The 21221-nt window shown below is 45.3% G+C and overlaps 4 non-coding genes across 4 annotated transcripts; 2 read left to right on the top strand and 2 right to left on the bottom strand.

Moving 5' to 3' along the window:
• Positions 1–1893: 1893 nt before the first annotated feature.
• Positions 1894–1965, top strand: Trnac-gca (transfer RNA cysteine (anticodon GCA)). The gene has a single exon. It is a non-coding gene; the product is annotated as a tRNA-Cys (tRNA).
• Positions 1966–8997: 7032 nt separating this feature from the next.
• Trnac-gca (transfer RNA cysteine (anticodon GCA)) lies at positions 8998–9069 on the top strand. Its single transcript has one exon. It is a non-coding gene; the product is annotated as a tRNA-Cys (tRNA).
• A 2305-nt stretch (positions 9070–11374) lies between these two features.
• On the bottom strand, positions 11375–11446 carry Trnac-gca (transfer RNA cysteine (anticodon GCA)). The gene has a single exon. It is a non-coding gene; the product is annotated as a tRNA-Cys (tRNA).
• Positions 11447–13711: 2265 nt separating this feature from the next.
• Positions 13712–13783, bottom strand: Trnac-gca (transfer RNA cysteine (anticodon GCA)). Its single transcript has one exon. It is a non-coding gene; the product is annotated as a tRNA-Cys (tRNA).
• Between the last annotated feature and the right edge of the window lie 7438 nt (positions 13784–21221).

The raw sequence follows: 21221 nt of genomic DNA on the forward strand, positions 1-21221 counted from the left end.
ATGGCAGGTACCATAGAGGTTTGAAACTGTGGAAAATGCCTGGAAAGTGAACGGAAGCCACGGGGAAAGGGTGACCAACCGGAGGGGCCCAGCCCCGCTCGGTGGGGCAGGCGGCGTGCTCTGAGCTCAGAAATGAAGCATGCTCATCGCAATGCTGAGCGAGCACTTGGCACTGACCACAGCCCCTGATTTAGGGCCCCACATTCCACACATCTATCGGTATTAGGAATAGATTTCTCTCTGCCTTCTGAGTGCCTGAGTGCTGAATCTTCCTACAAGTGTGGAGGAGGGAATAAATGGGTCTGTAGTTCTTCCCTGGGTTCAAATAGTCTCTGAAAGAGAAAGGGAGGAGCCTTCCAAGGCTCATGAAAGTCACTAGACCCACAGATTCCTCCTCCCCCCTCCCCGCCCCAAGAGGTCCTGTAAGAGGGAGGGGAGGTCTTCAGTGGTGCAGCTGCCTGCAAGGTGCTCACGGGATTCCAGTGATGCAGATCTCAGGAGCGGTCAGCCAGGCTGGGTGGCTCTGTTGAGGAAATATGTGCCTGGGAGTCACCCATGCCACTCACTGCAAGGGACCCAAGGGAATGTGGCTGTGACGTCAGCCGCATCTGAGGGAATAATTTCTTTGCTCTTCATAAGAAACTGTGGAGGAAAACAGCAAGTAACAAACAGATCCCAAAGAAGGTGGAAGCAGCAGAGGTGAGAGCGATGCAGACAGAGACAAAACCAGAGTCTTGACAAGACCAGCTCTGAACACTGAGGCGCCACAAGTAGGAGGCCGCAGGTGCTGGGCAGCCAAGATTGCTAGAAGTCCTGTGATAGGCCTGGTGGAAGGAGAGGTCAGGGTCAAACCGAGGTCTGTTTGAAAGAAGTGACTGTGACTGCAAGTTCCCCAGAAATGAGGAGACAGCCACACAGGCAAGTGTGTAAAACAGTGAAGCAGGTCGGGGATTGCAACGGAGCAGTTCCTGGCTCAAGACTGTCATCTGCACACTCTTACTTCCAAATCTTTTCCTCAGAATACTTCTGTTTGACACATGAAGGGTTCTGCAAATGGGGCATAACGAAGGAAGGATAGGCGAAGGAGCGAGGCCATCCCTGCCCCGGGTGTTGGCCGCAGAGGCTCTCCATCACTTTCTACGTGTGGTTTGCCCACCGATCAGATGTGTTTATCTAGGCCCGATTTTAACCACTGTCACGTTTCCCACATCTATACCATGGGGGTGGGGGTGAGGGGATAGATTAAATCAGTATCTCCATATAGTTTGTGAGTCAGAATTGTCTTTACAGGTTTTAAAAAATGTGTCCCTTGGTCAACTTTTCAGAGTCTAGTTTAGCCCTTAGGTGTTGATAGGAAATTTTGCTTTTCTCTCACCCTATCTTTGCTATATATAAATGGTCTGTTTAGCATCCAACATTCTGGCTTTTCCAGGTAGAAAGGTGTTCTAGCTGTAGACCTCCAGTATTTAATGTCCCTGCCTCAGCTGAAAATGAAGGTTACTTAGTTACCTTCTATTGCTGTAACAAAACAGCGGAGAGCTCACATCTTAATCTACAGCCATGAGGCAGAGAGCAGGAGCATTGGGAGAAGCCTGAGGCCTTTGAAGCCTCAAAGCCAGGCCCCAGTGACGCACTTCCTTCAGCAATGCTGAGCCTCATCACCCTTCCAAAACAATTCCTCCACCTGGGGACCAAGTATTCAAACCACCACAGAAGGGAAGTGGGTACTGGTCCTGAAAAGGCGGCAGTTAGATGTGCCAAGGCGGCTCAGGCCTGGGCCTCACGGGAAGAAGCTGATGATGGTAAGAAGTGGCAAGTGCATGAGTCACAGCTGTGTCAGCCAGGAAGTTGTCGTGCAGGTTTAGAACACCTATGAGACATAAGCAAGGAGGTGGGGGTATAGCTCAGGGGTAGAGCATTTGACTGCAGATCAAGAGGTCCCTGGTTCAAATCCAGGTGCCCCCTTGCCTCAACCTATTTTGGATGCCAGAGAGCAAAACTCCTGAGGTAGACATGAACAGAGAGTCAAATAATGACTTTCCTCGCCTTACCTAACCTTCCCAGTATGCCCCACTGAACTGTGTTCCCCTTGTGTTCTAAATTCTTCTCAGGCCTGGTCTGTGTGCTCTGGTAGGAGCCAACAAAGGGTTGTGAGGCCATCTGGGTCACATGCCTTCACACTATGGCACCGCTGCCCTTTAAGTTAGTAAGCATGGGCTCGCTCACTGTGGCGGGTATGGCCCACAAGTTGACCTCCTTTTGGTAACTTCCTGATCATCCCCCAAGCAGCTCATCCTGACCTCACACTGGGTGTTTTTTTACTCTCAGCTTTCAGTATTCTCCTATTACATCTATGCAAATGTTTTGGTCCATGGCTTTGTCCCCTATTTGTGCTAAGACTCTGAAGAACAAGAACAATGTTTACTATCTCTATTTCTGCATCCTCGACGGTAGGGACCAGTGTGAGAGGCTCTGTGAGTGAGTGAATGAATGATATGAATTAAGGAGCACCTCCTGAGGCTGTGGAGTGGAGTGTCTAGGCAATGTAAGTGGTTCACTCTAGACTTAATCCAACTGCTCTTGTCCTGACTGCTGCTTGGGGACTTGGAGGAAAAATCACAGTAGGGCAACATTCCAGATGAAAGGCTGGGATCCTCACCACACCCCAAGGCAAAGGGGCCTTGGCAACTAGGTAAGGTTGAGGAAGGAAGAACAGACTTCCGTACAGAGAGCTTCCCAGTCCTCAGAACCTGCGGAGAAGCCAATGGAGTTACAGTAGTCTGGGTGTGGTATCAGGATGGATAGGTGATCATGACAGACTATACCAAAGTGGAGGTATAGCTCAACAGCAGAACATTTGTCCACAGATCAGCAAGTCCTGGGTTCAAGTTTAGTACCTACTATTTTTTCCTCTCAGTGTACAAACTAGTCCGAGCTATGCCCAGTGGGCAGGGACTATTTCTTCACTGATTTACTGTGGGTGCAGAGAGGTTCCTGCATCTGGTTAAGAAAGACAGTAGTGGCAGATGTGCTGATTTTGTGTTAGTCATGGCTGTCCAGAGCAGACCGAAGTGAGAGGGCATAAATAAGTGTTTTTCTGTCTGTACAGAGGGAGATTTTAACAAGCGGCTCACACAGCTATGGGACAAGGACAAGTCTCATGTTTCAGAGCAACCCATGGCACGGAGACTAGGAAGAGGTGACATGAAAGCCAGTGGGCTGATCTGTCCTTCCCTAGAGACTTCATCGTCCCTCCTAAAGCATCAGCTGGTGCAGGTCACCTTACAGACGGTAGTGGGATTTACTCAAAGTCTGCCGATTAAAATATAGGTTGCACCAACACAACTGACAGACAACTCAGTTGTGTTGGGCCAAACATCTATGTTTGTGTCCTCTCCAAGAGGGCCATATGAAATTATCTAGTGCAACAAGTAATTGACTTAAGTTCTTCCCACCATGTGCTCCCGAATAAGACTGAGTGCCAAGTAAGTCATACAGAGGAGGGTGGTTTTGGAATCACCCAAAGGAGGCAGAGCCCAGCAATAGCAGAGGCCAGAGGCTGGGGCGGGTAATTACTGAGCAGCTCCAGTGGCTTGTCGACACCCCGCTTCCCTTGAGTCCTGCAAACTTCATGAATCTAGGCCATCAGGTTCCTATGTTGAGGACACCTGTGACATCCATGGTTTCCATTTCCTTGTTGAAAAAGCAATGGCTAAGAAAGTGTGGAACTGGGCTGGAGAGATGGCTCAGTGGTTAAGAGCACTGACTGCTCTTCCAGAGGTCCTGAGTTCAAATCCCAGCAACCACATGGTGGCTCACAACCATCTGTAATGGGATCCGATGCCCTCTGCTGGTGTGTCTGAAGACAGCTACAGTGTACTCATATAAATATAATAAATCTTTAAAAAAAAAAAAAAGAAAGTGTGGAACTTCAGGGATGGCAGTGTGGATTTATGAGAGCACTAAACAATGCCAAGTCTTAACCACAGCTCAGATGACTCTACTCCAGATGCATTCTTCTCCAACTTCTGTGAGCTGCAGACATTCCAAAACCATTTTAACCAGTTAATCGACAGCAGCAAATTATAGAGGGTATGTGTAGAGGACTTTTTTTTTATTTTTTTATTTTTATTTATTTTTTTTTTTACAGATTTTATGATGTTAGAAGAGTATAAATTTAAGTAAGTCTGATCAGTTTTTATGGATATACCCAATGCCCTCATATTTAAAATGTCACATCTGGAACAATTAAAAAGCCTGTTGTTCAGATTTGCATCCACAGGTGGTCAATTCAAATGTAGCTCAGATATGAGGGATTTCCTAGTGTAGTATAGAATGAACCCTTAGCCTCTAAGGATGGGAAGTCCATCGAATAGTTTGTTGACTGAGACTTGCTTGTCTAACTAACAGCAGTGACTCCCTTCAGACCCACACTTGAATGAGTTTAAAGACTGGGCTCCTTGATTACTGAAGGATTTAAAAAAAAAAAGAAGCAATACTCAGTCATGTGCTATAGATTTTTAGATTTTCCCATCAGGATCTTCCAAAGCCTTCAGCTGTTTACCTGACAACTGTCCTTGAGATGCCTACATTGTGTTGGGATGACTAGAAATCTAGTGCCTCTGTGAAAATTCTAGAGGTCCAGTGCTTTGAAGAATCTCAGAATGTTCTGTAAGAAAAGCCAGCAGTCTGCATTTCCTGTGTTAACACCCCTCTGAGAGAGGAGTTTGAGAGACTACATTGACGACTTTGAGACATTGCTTTGAGTTTTCTCTCCCTGTGGGGTTAATGAGTCTCTGACAAACGGAGACACCATGTGACATCTCTAACTATTTTCGATAGTGAACCAATTAAACGAACTCCTTCTTTAGTGAGTGTATCCTATTCCTTGATCAACACACAGCCCGGGACTGTGACTTTGCCTGGTAACCTTGGTGTTACAGCTCTCATTTCCTACCCCTAATCTGTGGGGGTGCCTGCCCGGGAGCTGTCCATGGTCTACTGGGATGACGTGCATTCCCCCAAGCAAGCAGATTTTAAGGTATTGTCTGTTGATACTTGGCATCATTTCTATACTGTGTTAGTTGCTTTTGTGCTACTGTAACTATTTTATCTGACAAAACTAGCTCACAGGATGGAGTGCTACTTATTTGGTCTCATGGATTCAGTTCTCCAGGGTAGCGAAGGCATGGCAGAGTTCGTGCAGACAGGAGCACATGACAGACCCTCCACAGCAGGGTGGAGCAGACAGCAGACAACAAGAGCCAGAACAGGTGTAAACTTCAAAGGCCACCCCTAGTGATCTACTTCTGTCAAATAGACCCCATATCTTAGAGGTCCTAAAACCAGTGTCACCAGGTGTCGAACAAGTATTCAAATAATGAGCTCATGGAGGACAATTAAGATTTCAACCATAACACTCAACCCTTGGCTCCAGAGATTTGGGGCCATTGTATAATGCATAGTGCCTTTTCCAAGTTCAAGACTCCTTAAAGTCTTAATGATTCTAATTCCATTCAAGAGTCCAAGTCCAGGTGCAATCTCACAGCTGTGACTCTCCATAAAATAAAATAAAAAAATAGCAAGTTTCTAATACACAATTGCACAAAGTAAACACTGTAATTTCAGAGGGGAGGAGGACAGCAAGCCCAATTGCACAGGGCCAATATAAATAGCATGGCTCCATATCCAGCATCTAGGGCACATGTTGGCAACATCAGAGCTACATAGGTTCCAATAGGTTCCTCTTCCCAAGCATAACCTTGATTTTTACAGCGTGCATGGCCTCTCCTAGGCCAGCTTTACTCTGTGTCTGCAAGCTTCCTCAGAAGACATCCAATGCCCCTGATGACTCTAATATCCTAATGTCTCCATTGCAGCTCAGCCTTTATCTTCACAGAGTCACACACCAGCTTCTTAGAGATCTGACCATGCTAAATATTGTCTAGTCTCGAAGGCAAATTAATCTTTCCTTAAAAAAATATGGGTGCAAATTTCTATGACACCATAACCTTTGCCTTCTGCACACTTGAAAAAATTAGAACCATAGATGATGTCAAATTCTGCTGCGAGCTAGAGAACAGCTGGGCCCCTCCCTCTAGGACTAGAACATTCTGAGTCTAGTCAGTGAAATCAGGGACGCTTATCCTTGGGAAGTTTCTTACCAGCAGGACACCACAATGGTGTTCTCTGTTCAAAGGAAAAGTCTTCCCAAGGGGTCTTTACCTTGAAAGGTAAAGTTTTATACCTTGAAAGCTGTGAGCAGCAGGGTCTTGTCTTGCAGTCACCTTTCCTGTAGTTTTCTTTTTTTTCTTTTCTTTTTCTTTCTTTCTTTCTTTTTTTTTTTTTACAAAAAACTATTTTATTTATGCTTTGAGAAGTTTATGCATGCTTAGAATGTATTTTGATCATATCTACTCATTTCCAACTCCCCCAAGACCACCTCCAAATAGTGTTCTTGGGATTCAAATGTGTGTGTGTGATCATTTACTAGAAAATGAGCAAAGTACCTGTTGCCACAGCAATAAGGAAAACTGACTCTCCTCATTTCCCTAATTTCCATCCACTACCAATTGCTCCCCAGATAGGGGTGCAGTCTTCCAAGCCCCTTCTTGTTCCATGCTTGGCTCTGAGTTGTGCAGGTACCCACAGCTGCTGTGTGTTCGTGAGTGCAATGGCAACGCCATGCCCAGAGGACAGCATTTCACAGCTTCCCCCCTTCCTGTGCTCCAGCTCTTACATCCTGCCCGTCCTCTCTTCCACACTGCTCCCCGAGTCTGGGGGAGTGCGGTGCTGAGACAGATGGACCACTTAGGGCTGAGCACTTTGGCCAGTTGTGAAAATCTGCAGTAACTGCTGCCCACTGCAGGGTGGAAAAAGCCAAAGGCTTCTACATCCAAAGTATAGACATAAGCATTTAAAAGGCAGCTTGACAGCTTGACCCCATGGTAAGCTCACCCCTAGGACCCGTGACACCCTCACCCAGGAACTCTTGGGCAAGTTTTAAGTACCAGAATTCCCTCCTGTGGAGCAGGCTGCAAATCCGATCAGGAAGTAGTTGGTTACCCCCACAGTCTGCCTTCTTTCAGTGGTGCTAACAACCATGGCTGCTTTGTCTACTCTTGCTCTGTCTGAGACTGACCATGCTCACACTCTGTGCCAGACTACACGGGTTCTGTTGCTGGTGTCTCATCTTCCACTTCCAGTTTAGCTCTAGTTCCCACTGTGAATCTGGTTAATAGCAGTTGGCATTAGCTGGGCCACAAACTGGAGGCTACTCGGCCTCGTGGTTTCCTCCAGCAACTGAGGAAACTGAATTAGTTCACCACTTTTTAATTTAAAACTTTACTTAAAATTTCAGGACATGGTCAAAAATTTCATTAGAGGGTAATGCACATCACCTGAGGAGTCATCGGTCCCATGTGCAAGCTCCTGCGTAGGCCTCACGGTCTGCATCTCTATGGCCCAGTCCTGACTCTGAGGGCCTTTTAGCAGCTTTGTCTCTCCAGGCTGCTCCCTGGCCCTCGTGACTGCAGGCTATGGATGGCAGGGATTCTGAGGAGGGGAGCCTGCTCCCTGTTTTGGGGACCCAGAGTATCTTTCCTGAGGTGGCAATACTGGTTACAAAGGAGCTGAGAGTGGTTTTAGAAGTGAAACATATTAATTAAACTTTATAGTAGCAGGTGGGTGTGTGGATCATGGGTAGAGCACTGGACTGCACATCAAGAGGTGTCTGGTTCAAATCCAGATGTCCCCTACTTGTGTCTAGGTTTATTCTTCTTTAAACGAAAATATGTGAATTTCAAGTTCTCCTTTCTAGTAGATACCATGATAAACATTATGGACTTTTCTAGAATCAGCAAATGGTGGGAATAATTATAATGATTTTTTTTGTTCATTACTTTTCTTACTACTGTGGCAAAATGTAACTTAAGAAGGAAAGATTTATTCGGGCCCACTGTTTTGGTCCATCATACCATGGAAGGTATGGTAGAGTTGATGGCAGCAGGAACATCAGAGAAAATCCAGAAGCAGGAAGCAGAGGAGAGGACTTAGAGATGGGGCAGACTATAACCTTCAAGCCACCACGCAGTGGCCTGTGACTCCCAGCTAGGGCTCCTGTATCAAAAGTCTTACAACCTTCCAGAACAGTTCTGCCATCTGAGGACCAAGGGTTGAAACCTATGATGCATCCATAGACCTCTGACTTTCTGCCCCTGCTTCCCACAGGCTTGTGGTCAGGAAAGAATAATATAAAGAACATTCAGTCCAACTTCAAGAGTCTTCATAATCTTAACAGGCCCAACAAGTCCTAAGTCACTTCTGGGATACAAGACAAACTCCTAGTTGTAAATCAAATGCATATGCAAATGCGTATGTATTTCTGCCATACCATGGCACAGAGCAAACATTCCCCTTCCTAGGGGAAGAAACAGGAGGCCAGCACAGGAACACTGGACCAAAGGACTAGCAACACCGAGGAGGTCAGACATTGTCATTCTGGGTCTGCCTGGCGCAGGCACGGATCTTTCAACGTGTTTTGTCCTGCTATGGCGCCAGAGTTTGGCCTGAAGAGCCTTCAGCCCTATCTCAGGGGCTATACAGCTTGTTCTTGAAGTCTCCTCACAGCTAAGGATGGTGCTGTCCTCCTGAAAGGGACCAGTGGTCTGACAAAGCCTGCAACCTTTGTGGCCAAATACCTGCTCTGGTGTTGAGTGGGTCTGAGGCCATAGGAGGAGCAAAGAAGACCATGGAGGAGCAGAGAGATTAAATACTCTGAAATCCCAGACAGTACTAACAAAGAGAAATATCAGATCGGATAAAGGGGCCTTTGAGAGAATCTCAAAGATAAGAGAAGGGGAAACTTGCAGTCATACTAAAGAAGTCTACCAGAGGCCAAAAGGAGCCTAAGATCATATGGGAACCACAGTACTTAATAATCTCAGAATGAAGGAAGGCTGCCTGGTTATTAGTGTTAATCCCAAGGTATGTCAGGAAGGGGGTATAGCTCAGGGGTAGAGCATTTGACTGCAGATCAAGAGGTCCCTGGTTCAAATCCAGGTGCCCCCTAATAATTGTCTTTTTAGCCTGAGTCAGCTATGCACCAACTCAGCATTCTAATTCTGAGAGACAAGAGGTGGACAAGGAGAGCCTGGTGAGGTTATGTTTGTCCCTGTGTTGTGACCTGAGCCACAGGTCTATGTGTGTATCCAGCAAGCAGAACCTCCTACAGAATGGCCAGCAACTCCCTTCCATCCACCAGTGCCAAGACCTGTCTATCATGAGCAACCTCATCCTGTGAGACTTTCAAACATCAGGACCTCTCTGATATGAGCTTGAACATGACCTTCGGGTTTTGCAGCAGAGGCTGTGGTAACCTCCAGGTACACCTTGAGGGTAAGATGCATATTAAACCTGTGGCTTGAGGGGCCTAGGCGTGCACTCAGTAGTGTGTGTGGGGGTCTTCTTAGTTGAGAAACCCCTTGGGAACTGCATTTGAATTCTAAGGCAACCCAATCCCTGTTCTTCCGAGGGCACTGACCTGCTAAAATGAGGCCTCCTGAGATTGGTTATCAGGCTTTCCACAAGGTCAGCCCAGGATGACCAGTGCCAAGAATTTGGCCTTAGGATAAAGAAAAGCAAAAGCTAGAAGACGGATGAAGAGCACAGTTCCAGCCACTGCTCTAAAAGGTGATACTGGAGTGAAGAGAGTCCTGGATGGGAGCAGCAGGAAGTCATGCCAGGCCAGCAGGAGATGACTCCAAAGCTAGTGAAGCCCCCTGCTGGACACAGGAAGAGCAAGCCTTAGGCAGAACATAGGAGGCCTCTCCTGATCAGTGGAAGGGAGCCGCTGGTGTAGGGAGCAGAAGTGGCTTGCATGCAGAAGGTAGGTCACAATATGGGGCCTAAACACTGATAAGCAGAACTAAGGGTTGCCAGAAGAAACCCACGTGATTAAATAGCACCAATGACAGAACCGACATGAAGTGGGCTCCAGCTTGATGGAATAGGATTTAACTGCTGATCAGGAGGTTCATGGTAGAAGTCCAAGGCCAGTTGTGTATATGTGTGTGTGTGTGTGTGTGTGTGTGTGTGTGTGTCTGCCTGCCTGCCTGCCTGTCTGTTTCCTTTGGGGTATAATGAGACTAGTACTAACTAACCTTGGAGTCTTTAGGGCCATTTCATAAGAGGATCCAGCCCATCAAGCTTCAGAGACTGAACAGCAGGTGTAGCCAGCAAGTCGTATTAAGGCTCCAGGCTGGGTTGGTGGAGAGAGCCCAACTGGGATTCATTCCCAACCCTGTTTTTAATAGGGTGAGTATGTTTCAACACGTCTCATAATCATGACCTTTTTTGAAGTCTGTACTATGGGTGGGGCATCAAACAAACTTGGAGGTTCCCAGTTCCCACTGGGACCATGGGAAGATCTTGTTAAAAACAGAACAAAAAACCCACCACCACCACTAAAGAAGTCCTTGCCCTACTCAGAGGCAGAAGCTATGAGATGGGGCCTGTAAATCTTTATTCCCATGCAGGCTTGCCCTCCGTGATCAGCATCTCCTAGGACAGCCATGTCTCACATTCATCTGCAAGTCTTCCAAGGACGTATCTTTGGTGTTCCCATAATGTCTGCAGCTGTGGACTACTGCATATAGAGAGCCCAAGGCATTAGCAGAGTCCTAAGGTTGTCATTAGATGGTGAGATGAGCTTTTAAGGACAGATCAAAACTTTAACTCAGGTCTTCTTGTTTTTAGTTATTGATCTGGGGGTACGGCCCTGGTTTTTGTTTTCTTGCCCATGATTCTTAACCTGCTAGCATTCAGGGCAAAGAGAAAGAGACCAAGAAGTTCAGGTGGATGTTGCAAGAACCCCTAGGTGACTTCCATCACTGTCTCATCCTGGGTGTTTGTCCTAGGAAGCCTCCTAGAAAGAACCCTGTCCTTCCCCTAGTCCCAGATCTGGGTAGGGAAGGCATAAGGTCATGTGACCAGCAATCTGCAGCAGCCCAGGGAAGGAGCCCCAGGCTTGGGATACAGAACAAGATCCAGGGCTTTAGACATACAGCATGGCCTGGGAGAATCAGAAACCTGCTGGGAGCCACTCCATTGCAAAGGACATGATGCTCCAGCCCAGGAGGCAGGAGTAAAGATGACCAGCTTCATCTGTGGATCTCCAGAATCTCTCTGGAAGCTTTTCAACAACCCTATAGGGCTATCAGGGCAAGGATCCGTGTCTCACAACCTCTAAGAGGTACATCAAGTCACCTGAGTGATATCAGGCCTGTGCCTCTAACTGTGGATTAGAGTTTGATGTGCTTCATCATTCTTTCCCAGGGCTCCTGACCTACAAGGAAAACAATTCAGTAACATAAGTAGGGGGCACCTGGATTTGAACCAGGGACCTCTTGATCTGCAGTCAAATGCTCTACCCCTGAGCTATACCCCCATCTGTATATAGCTTCTTGTTAGTAACTCTTTAACCATGGCATTGCACCCAGCCTGCCTATGGGTTTATATTCCACTGTGGCCTCCCTGTTTTTCCAGAAACTAGCAATCACTCTTCACAACAGCATGCTTTTCCTTTTCTTCAACTCTAACCTGTCCCACTCAGTGCCCCATCCCTCAGAGTTTGGTGAGGGTACCAGCCTTGCACCGGGAAAAGATATCTCACTGTAAGAGTCCTTAAAGTCACACACTGGTCAGGACAAGAGCAGATCATCCTGGTTTTCAAAGTAACCTGACACAGCGCAGGAGAGCCTTTCCCACACTCCTAGGCTTTGAGATGTTCCTATTTCACTTGATCATTCATTCACTCAGCAAACATGGAGCCGTCACATGTCAGTCCCTGCCCATGGTGTGGACACGGAGATGAGGAAGACATTTCTTTTTCTCAGGACAGAGTTTCTAGGTAAATGACTGAAGAAGTCAGTCTTCAGACTGATGAGGATATTCAGGCAGAAGACTTACCTCACGATTATCTGATAGAAAGATTATGTAGAGGTATTATTGATCTGATTAATATCTAAGTTGTTCCAATGCTTTCATAGAGTCACAATGCCATCCCTCAAGTTCACTGACCTATTTTCAGCAAAAAACCCTAGGGAGACTACAGAAGCTAGGTAGCTGAGGATCAGCTCTCTCTTTTGTCTGTTTCTCATCTGCAATAACTGAAGGCCAGTGAGTCTAAAATTTCAGCCAGAAAGGCCTCTGTGTTTTAGCCTCTTGAGGACCAGGGCATGCAATGTGATATTTGAGTATATCTGTGTTAAATCAGCAGGCACTGATTTTTAGTTTCTCTAGAAACTGCTTAGTGGTCTAGGGGAACCGAGGGCTAGTGCTACTCACCTTGTTCTGGAAGATCCAGGAGTCTTCATTCCATCCCTAGAGCCTACTGGATTGTGGTGGTTTGAATGAAAATGGCCCCATAGACTTATGTGTTTGAATGCTTGGTCCTCAGTTAGTGGAAGTGTTTGGGAAGGATTTGGAAGCAGGGCCTTATTAGAGTAAATGTGGCCTTGTTGGGGAGGTATGTCACTGGGAGTGGACTTTGGTTTTAAAAGCTCACACCAGGCAGTCACCCCGAGCCCTGCACCCTGCTTTCAACCTACAGATCAGACGTGAGTTTCTAAATTACTGCTCCAGTGCCTGCCGCTATACACCCCATGGACTCACCTCTCTGACACTGTGAGCAAGCCCTAACTAAATGGTTCCTTTTGTAAGTTGCTAGGTCATGGTGTCTCTTCACAGCAATAAAACAGAAATTAACATCTTTGGGCCCAGTTGAGGCCAGACTCACTTTATGTATTTCCCTGAGAACCTTTATTGTTACCAAACTTGATTCTAGCTGCATGTAGGCAAATAAAAGCCTATCTGTGGATAAGTAACATGGAAGGCCAACACTGAAAGGATGACAACGACCTCAAGGTGACGTAGGCAAAGAAACAGGACCTAAGGAAACATGGGACCAGGACTTCTGCCAGCCTTACTGCCCATCAGAATGAAACAAAGAACACTGGCCTCAGCATCAGCCCGATGCCTGGGTCAGCCAACTCCAGGATGCTTCCAAATCTCTCCTCCTCTCTGTGTAACTTACTCAGTACTAACAACCTTATTTTGAGGTACATCACTGATAAGCTTAGACACTCTCTGTTGTGCTGAATAATTCATGCTGCCAGTGGTGAGGCTGTGATAGACCAGATGGTGTTGTGAAGGCATTTTTTGTTGGTACCAAAATTTCAGTCAGAAAACTGTAAGCAAAGTCCATTAGCCCCTGTGAAGCAGGTGGGGCTCTTGTATCAGGTAAAGAAAGGCCTGGGAAGAAAGAGTAATGCCCCCAAAGAGTTTGTCCTCATACATTCCTCAGATTCTGGCTACCATGTTGCCTCTTCCAAGTCTTTATCCTATATTCTGCCCTGCAGAAATCAGACTTTTCTACCCCACAACTGCGCAAGTATTTCTTAGAATTTCTGTGTGAGTATACAACTCCCACAATTTACACACACCGTCTGCCAATTCTGCTTTTTCTGTGCAGTCATGACCAATGTGCCCAGTTCAAACATCTCTCACTGTTATCTTCCTTAACTCGAGGCAGGACTCTGCCTCCATCAGAACTGAACCAATGAAAACTAGCCTCAGACCTACAAGAAGGAGTAAGTTTCAAAAAACTGGGGCTCTCCTGAAGGACATACTCAGTGTTCATGGGGAGAAAAGGAGGGGGCACCTGGATTTGAACCAGGGACCTCTTGATCTGCAGTCAAATGCTCTACCCCTGAGCTATGCCCCCACCTGCTTATATATGTCTAATAAACATTCTAAACCTTCATGGCCACTCCCTGACTCACCATCTGGCATGCAAACTTACCAGTCTTCTGACATCATCTGCTTCCTCCTAGGATGCCCAGCCCTGAGCTGCCTTTGTTCACCTCACTGCCACTTCCTCCTGGTAATCATCATCCTTCCCTAGTTCCCAGTTGAGACAGGGGCATTGAGTCCTGGAGGTCTGTGCTAGAGTATCTTTCAGACTTACCTAGAAGACTCAGATGTAGGGGTCTGGATACTCAACTAAAATCTGGAGATAAATGGGGGCAGGGCTAGAGAAAATCATATCTTAGTTCCTACCTAAGAACTAAAGTAGACTCTCTGGGAAGGGACCAGAGGATGGATGACCTGTATCTTAGACAAGCTCAGCGGACACCTCTGACTCACTGACAGTTTGCAACTTGTGATTTAATCTGCTTCCTTCTGTTGTGCACATGTAGGGGAAATGGCAATTGTTAAAATCATGTCCCCAAAACCCACCTGACTAGTGACCAGACCATACACAGAATCCACATTTATGGTAAAGGGCTTCTGCTCCAAACACCCCAGGCAAAGGATCCCTGGCTTCTTTCCTCTCTCCTCCTTCCTCTCTTATTTCCCATTTTCAGAAAGCTTCAGATGCTCTCATCTTATTTACACACTCCTCCTGTTTTCACTGTTGGGATTCACATTACTGTGCTGTGCTTTGCACACAAAATCCCACATGCATTGTGAGTTTTCCTCACAAAAAGTCAGAGAGGCACAATGGCCTCTTTACGATGGGCCTCTATTTAACCTTGAACTTCCTTCCCATAGGCCCATCCTAACTCGTATGTTTTGGGGTATCCACTAAAAAAGACCAATTGGACGTGGATTTAAGGCAATAGAAAGTCCTTGTTAGCCAGCTAATGACTACACTGGGTGGTCAGGATCTCAGTATAGCCCCAAGCCTCTCTCAGGATGAGCTTTTAAGCACAAAAATCATGTCCTAGGTTGACATACTTCAGTTAACAAGAACAGTCAGCCAGAAGTGGAACTATAGAAGCCAACAAGCAAGGTTAGTACATTTAGAATCTTAGGGTTTTACTGCCGTGAATAGATACCATGACCAAGGCAACGCTTATAAGGAAACCATTTAATTGGGGCCAGCTTACAGGTTCAGAGGTTCATTTCATTATCATCTGCATGGCAGTGTTCAGGTAGCATGGTGTGGGAGGAGCTGAGAGTTCTACATCTTCATCCAAAAGAAGCCAGGAGCAGACTGTCTCCTATGTGGCTTAGAGGAGGGTCTCAAAGCCCACCCCCACAGTGACATACTTCCTCCAACAAGGCAACACCTACTCCAATAAGGCCATGCCTCCTAATAGTACCACTCCCTGGGCCAAGCACATTGAAACCACCACAGATACTTTCCCATAACTGTGGGCTTTGATGGATTAGACCTTTGTTTTGTTTCGGCAGGTGGTGCTGTCTGCATGCTGAGATTTATGGACCATCTACTTCCATCATAGACGATCCAGAAGACTGTTACACACTTATAGAAATCATTCCTGGCCAGCATCGTGGAGCCTCAGTTTGGAGAACTACTGTTCAGAGCTAAAGTCTCTCTCTCTCAATCTCTCTCTCTCTCTCTCTCTCTCTCTCTCTCTCTCTCTCTCTCTCTCTTTCCCTGCCATTATGGACTAACCAACCCCTTGAAACTGTAAGCTAGTCCCCAATTAGATACTTGCTTTTATAAGAGTTGCCTTGGATGTGGTATCTCTTCATAGCAATAGAACAGTGATTGACAAAACATGCTATTTCCAATCATGAGTTTGTTATCCTATAACCCACATCCCTCTCCTATATCTGAGAATTTCACTTATACCACAAATAGCCACACGCCATTTCTGACTGCTCTGTGCTTGCAGTTGATGATGTGAACTCTCAGTTTCCTGCTCCAGCTGCCATGCTGTCCAGGGATCCTGGAATGAACATACAAGAAGCAGACCCAAGGGTCCTGCTGGAGCGGTAGCGGCAGCAGCAACAGCAGCAGCGGCTGGTCCAGAGGAAGGGCCATCAGCAGTAGAACCAAGCTGACAGGGTCCAGGCAGACTCTGCGTCCATGACCACTGGCCATTGCTGGCCAGCCGGGCTGCAAGCAGCAGAGGATTTACAGCGCCTTTCACCACACAGAAGCCACATCAGAACTCTGCCTCCCGCCAGTCAGTTATAAGGCCTCCATATTGGTTCTCCGACGCCAGAGAAATCAGACTGAGATACACAAATACAACCCGAGACCAACATCTCGGGGGTCTAAGCCCAGCGGGCGTTGGCATGCACCCAGGCACTGAGCAGGTCGGGGGGCCACTGGTGTGCAAACCCGGCCAGGAGGTTGCTTGCCCTGGCCGGCGCGCTCGCCCCTGCCATTTTGCCTACAGAAAGCCAGAGAGTCCTAGCAGGCAAAACCAGCTAACAGGCTAGCCCGAGGCTGACATAGCTGGGGTTTAAGACGGTCAGGCCCTGGACTGCCCCCAGGCCCTGGGCTGCTCGTGGGCCATCTGTGTGCCGACCTGGCCAGGAGGTTGTTAGCCCAGCAGACTCTCCCAGCACTCTCAGGGAGCGCACGCACGCCGCCATCTTAGCCACCTGACAGACCCAATTAACACTCACAGCTGAGGGGAACTTTGCTCAGACATTGGCCTGCCAGGTTTTGCCTAGACTCAGGGCCTGAGCAGCAAGGCTAGCCTTGTGTGCACCAACCCGGTTGGGAGTTCCGCTGGCCAGCAGAGTGATAGGCATGCAGAAAAGTTCCCCGCAGCATACACCCCTCAGCACTCCCTGAAGGAGCAAACAGGTACCATCTGGTTCACAGTCACAATCTGGGGCAAAACACACTAGGGCTGCAAAAGCACCCAAGAGGAGGACAGCACATCAGCAATCTGCAACAGGGGAAACCCTGCCATCCAGTGTTGCAGAAATAGCCCTAGAGCCTCTCAGGAGGCTGAAACACCAGCCAGAGACAAGACCAACTAGCTCCAGAGAACAAGATGGCAAAGGGCAAATGCAGGAATGCTACTAACAGAAATCTAGGCAATATGGCAGCATCTGAACCAAACTCTCCAACATCAGCAAGTCCTGGTTATGCCAACACACCAGAGAAAAAAGATTTGGATTTAAAATCACTGTTCATGATGCTGCTAGAAGAACACAAAAATGACATAAATGAATCTCTTAAAGAAATACAGGGGAACATGAATAAGCTAGAAACCCGTATAATGGAAACACAAAAATCACTTAAAGAAATGCAGGAGAATAAGGCCCAAGAGATAGAAGCCAATAAAGAAGAAAGGCAAAAAAAAACTTAAAGAAATGCAGGATAACTTGAGTCAACAGGCAGAAGTCATGAAAGAGGAAACACAAAAATCTCTTAAAGAATTACAGGAAAACACAAACAAATGATGGAACTGAGCAAAACCACCCTGGATCTAAAAACAGAAGTAGAAACAACTAAGAAATCACAAAGGGAGACAACTTTGGAGATAGAAAACCTTGAGAAGAAATCAGGGGCCATAGATGCAAATATAAACAACAGAATACAAGAGATGGAAGAAAGAATCTCAGATGCCGAAGATACCATAGAAACCATTGACTCTGGCTTTTATCCCAGAACATCCAGGAAATCCAGGATACAATGAGAAGACCAAACCTAAGGATTATAGGTATAGATGAGAGTGAAGATTTACAAAAGAAAGGGCCAGCAAATATCTTCAACAAAATTATGGAAGAAAACTTTCCTAACTTAAAGAGAGAGATGCCTATGAATATACAAGAAGCCTACAGAACTCCAAACAGACTGGACCTGAGCAGAAATACCTCCCGTCACATAATAATCAAAACCCCAAATGCACTAAACAAAGAAAGAATATTAAAGGCAGTAAGAGAAAAAGGCCAAGTAACATATAAAGGAAGACCTATAAGAATCACACCAGACTTCTCACCAGAGACCATGAAAGCTAGAAGATCCTGGGCAGATCTCATGCAGACTCTAAGAGAACACAAATGTCAGCCAAGACTACTATACCCAGCAAAACTCTCAATCATAATAGATGGAGAAACCAAGATATTCCATGACAAAACCAAATTTACACAATATCTTTCCACAAACCCAGCTCTGCAAAGAATAATAGGAGGAAAACTCCAATACAAGGAGGGAAACTACACCCTGGAAAAAGCAAGATAGTAACCTTCCTTCATCAAACCCAAAAGAAGATAACCACTCAAATATAAAAAGAACATCAAAAATGACAGGAAGTAATAATCACTATTCCTTAATATCTCTTAACATCAATGGTCGCAATTCCCCAATAAAAAGACATAGACTAACAGACTGGATAAGGAAACAGGACCCTAAAATTTGCTGCATACAGGAGACACACCTCAGTATCAAAGATAAAAATACCTTAGAGTAAAAGGCTGGAAGACAATCTTACACTCCAATGGTCACAGGAAACAAGCAGGAGTAGCCATTCTAATATCAGATAAAATTGACTTTCAACCTAAAGTCATCAAAAGAGACACAGAAGGACACTTCTTGCTGGTCAAAGGAAAAATCCACCAAGAAGAACTTTCAATTCTGAACATCTATGCGCCAAATGCAAGGGTACCCTCATTCATAAAAGAAACTTTACTAAAGCTCAAAGCACACATTGCACCTAACACAATAATTGTGGGGGACTTCAACACTCCACTCTCCTCAATGGACTGATCGGGAAAACAGAAACTAAACAGGGACACAGTAAAACTAACTGAAGCTTTGGATCAATTGGATTTGACTGATATCTATAGAACATTTCACCCTAAAGCAAAAGAATATACCTTTTTCTCAGCACCTCATGGTTCCTTCTCCAAAATCGACCATATAATTGGTCACAAGACAGACCTCAACAAATACAAGAAGATCGAACTAATCCCATGCCTCTTATCAGATCACTATGGAGTAAGAGTGGTTTTCATTAGCAACAAAAACAACAGAAAGCCCACATACACATGGAGGCTGAACAATACTCTACTCAATGACACCTTGGCCAAAGAAGAAATAAGGAAAGAAATCAGAGACTTTTTAGAATTTAATGAAAATGAAGGCACAACATACCCAAATCTTTGGGACACAATGAAAGCAGTGCTAAGAGGAAAACTCATAGCCCTGAGTGCCTCCAAAAAGAAAATGGAGAGAGCATACACTAGCAGCTTAACGACACACCTGAAAGTCCTGGAACAAAAAGAAGCCAATTCACCCAGGAGGAGTAGAAGACAGGAAGTCATCAAACTCAGGGCCGAAATCAATCAAGTAGAAACAAAGAGAACCGTACAAAGAATCAATGAATCCAGGAGCTGGTTCTTTGAGAAAATCAACAAGATAGATAAACCCTTAGCCAGACTGACCAAAGGGCACAGAGAAAGTATCTAAATTAACAAACTTAGAAATGAAAAGGGGGATATAACAACAGAAACTGAGGAAATCCAAAAAATCATCAGATGCTACTACAAGAGCCTATACTCAACACAACTGGAGAATCTGGAGGAAATGGACAATTTCCTTGACAGATACCAAATACCAAAATTAAATCAGGACCAAATAGATCATCTAAACAGTCCCATAATGCCTAATGAAATAGAAGGAGTCATAGAAAGTCTTCCAACCAAAAAAAGCACAGGACCAGATGGTTTCAGTGCAGAATTCTATCAGACCTTCAAAGAAGACTTAACACCAATACTTTTCAAACTATTCCACAAAATAGAAACAGAAGGAACACTACCCAATTCCTTCTATGAAGCCACAATTACGCTGATACCAAAACAACACAAAGATCCAACAAAGAAAGAGAACTTCAGGCTAATTTCCCTTATGAACATTGATGCAAAAATACTCAATAAAATTCTTACCAACCGAATCCAAGAACACATCAAAACGATCATCCACCATGATCAAGTAGGCTTTATCCCAGGAATGCAGGGTTGGTTCAATATATGGAAATCCATCAATGCAATCCACTACATAAACAAACTCAAAGAAAAAAACCACATGGTCATTTCATTGGATGCTGAAAAAGCATTTGACAAAATTCAGCATCCTTTCATGCTTAAAGTCTTGGAAAGAACAGGAATTCAAGGCTCATACCTAAACATCGTTAAAGCAATATACAGCAAACCAGTAGCCAGCATCAAACTAAATAGAGAGAAACTTGAAGCAATCCCACTAAAATCAGGGACTAGACAGGGTTGCCCCCTTTCTCCTTATCTTTTCAATATTGTACTTGAGGTACTAGCTCGGGCAATTAGACAACATAAGGAGGCCAAAGGGATACAAATTGGAAAGGAAGAAGTCAAACTATCATTATTTGCAGATGACATGATAGTCTACCTAAGTGACCCAAAAAACTCCACTAGAGAACTCCTACAGCTGATAAACAACTTCAACAAAGTGGCAGGTTATAAAATCAACACAAGCAAATCAGTGGCCTTCCTTTACTCAAAGGATAAGCAGGCTGAGAAAGAAATTAGGGAAATGACCCCCTTCACAATAGCCACAAACAGTGTAAAGTATCTTGGGGTGACTCTTACCAAACATGTGAAAGATCTGTATGACAAGAACTTCAAGACTCTGAAGAAGGAAATGGAAGAAGACCTCAAAAAATGGGAAAACCTCCCATGCTCATGGATCGGTAGAATCAATACAGTTAAAATGGCCATTTTGCCAAAAGCAATATACAGATTCAGTGCAATACCCATCAAAATCCCAACTCAATTCTTCACAGAGTTAGAAAGAGCAATTCTCAAATTCATCTGGAATAACAAAAAAACCCAGGATAGCTAAAACTATTCTCAGCAACAAAAGAAATTCTGGGGGAATCAGTATCCCTGACCTCAAGCAATACTACAGAGCAATAGTGTTAAAAACTGCATGATATTGGTACAGTGACAGGCAGGCGGATCAATGGAACAGGATTGAAGATCCAGAAATGAACCCACACACCTATGGCCACTTGATCCTCGACAAAGGGGCTGAAAACATCCAATGGAAAAAAGATAGCCTTTTCAACAAATGGTGCTAGTTCAACTGGAGGTCAGCATGCAGAAGAATGCGAATTGATCCATCCTTGTCTCCTTGTACTAAGCTCAAATCCAAATGGATCAAGGACCTCCACATAAAGCCAGACACTCTGAAGTTAATAGAAAAGAAACTGGGGAAGACCCTTGAGGACATCGGTACAGGGAGAAATTTTCTGAACAGAAAACCAATAGCGTATGCTCTAAGATCAAAAATTGACAAATGGGACCTCATAAAATTACAAAGTTTCTGTAAGGCAAAGGACACCATCAAGAGGACAAATTGGCAACCAACAAATAGGGAAAAGATCTTCACCAATCCTACATCAGAAAGA

The sequence above is a fragment of the Apodemus sylvaticus genome, chromosome 2 (assembly GCF_947179515.1).
Source record: "Apodemus sylvaticus chromosome 2, mApoSyl1.1, whole genome shotgun sequence".
In the NCBI taxonomy this organism is placed as follows: Eukaryota; Metazoa; Chordata; class Mammalia; order Rodentia; family Muridae; genus Apodemus; species Apodemus sylvaticus.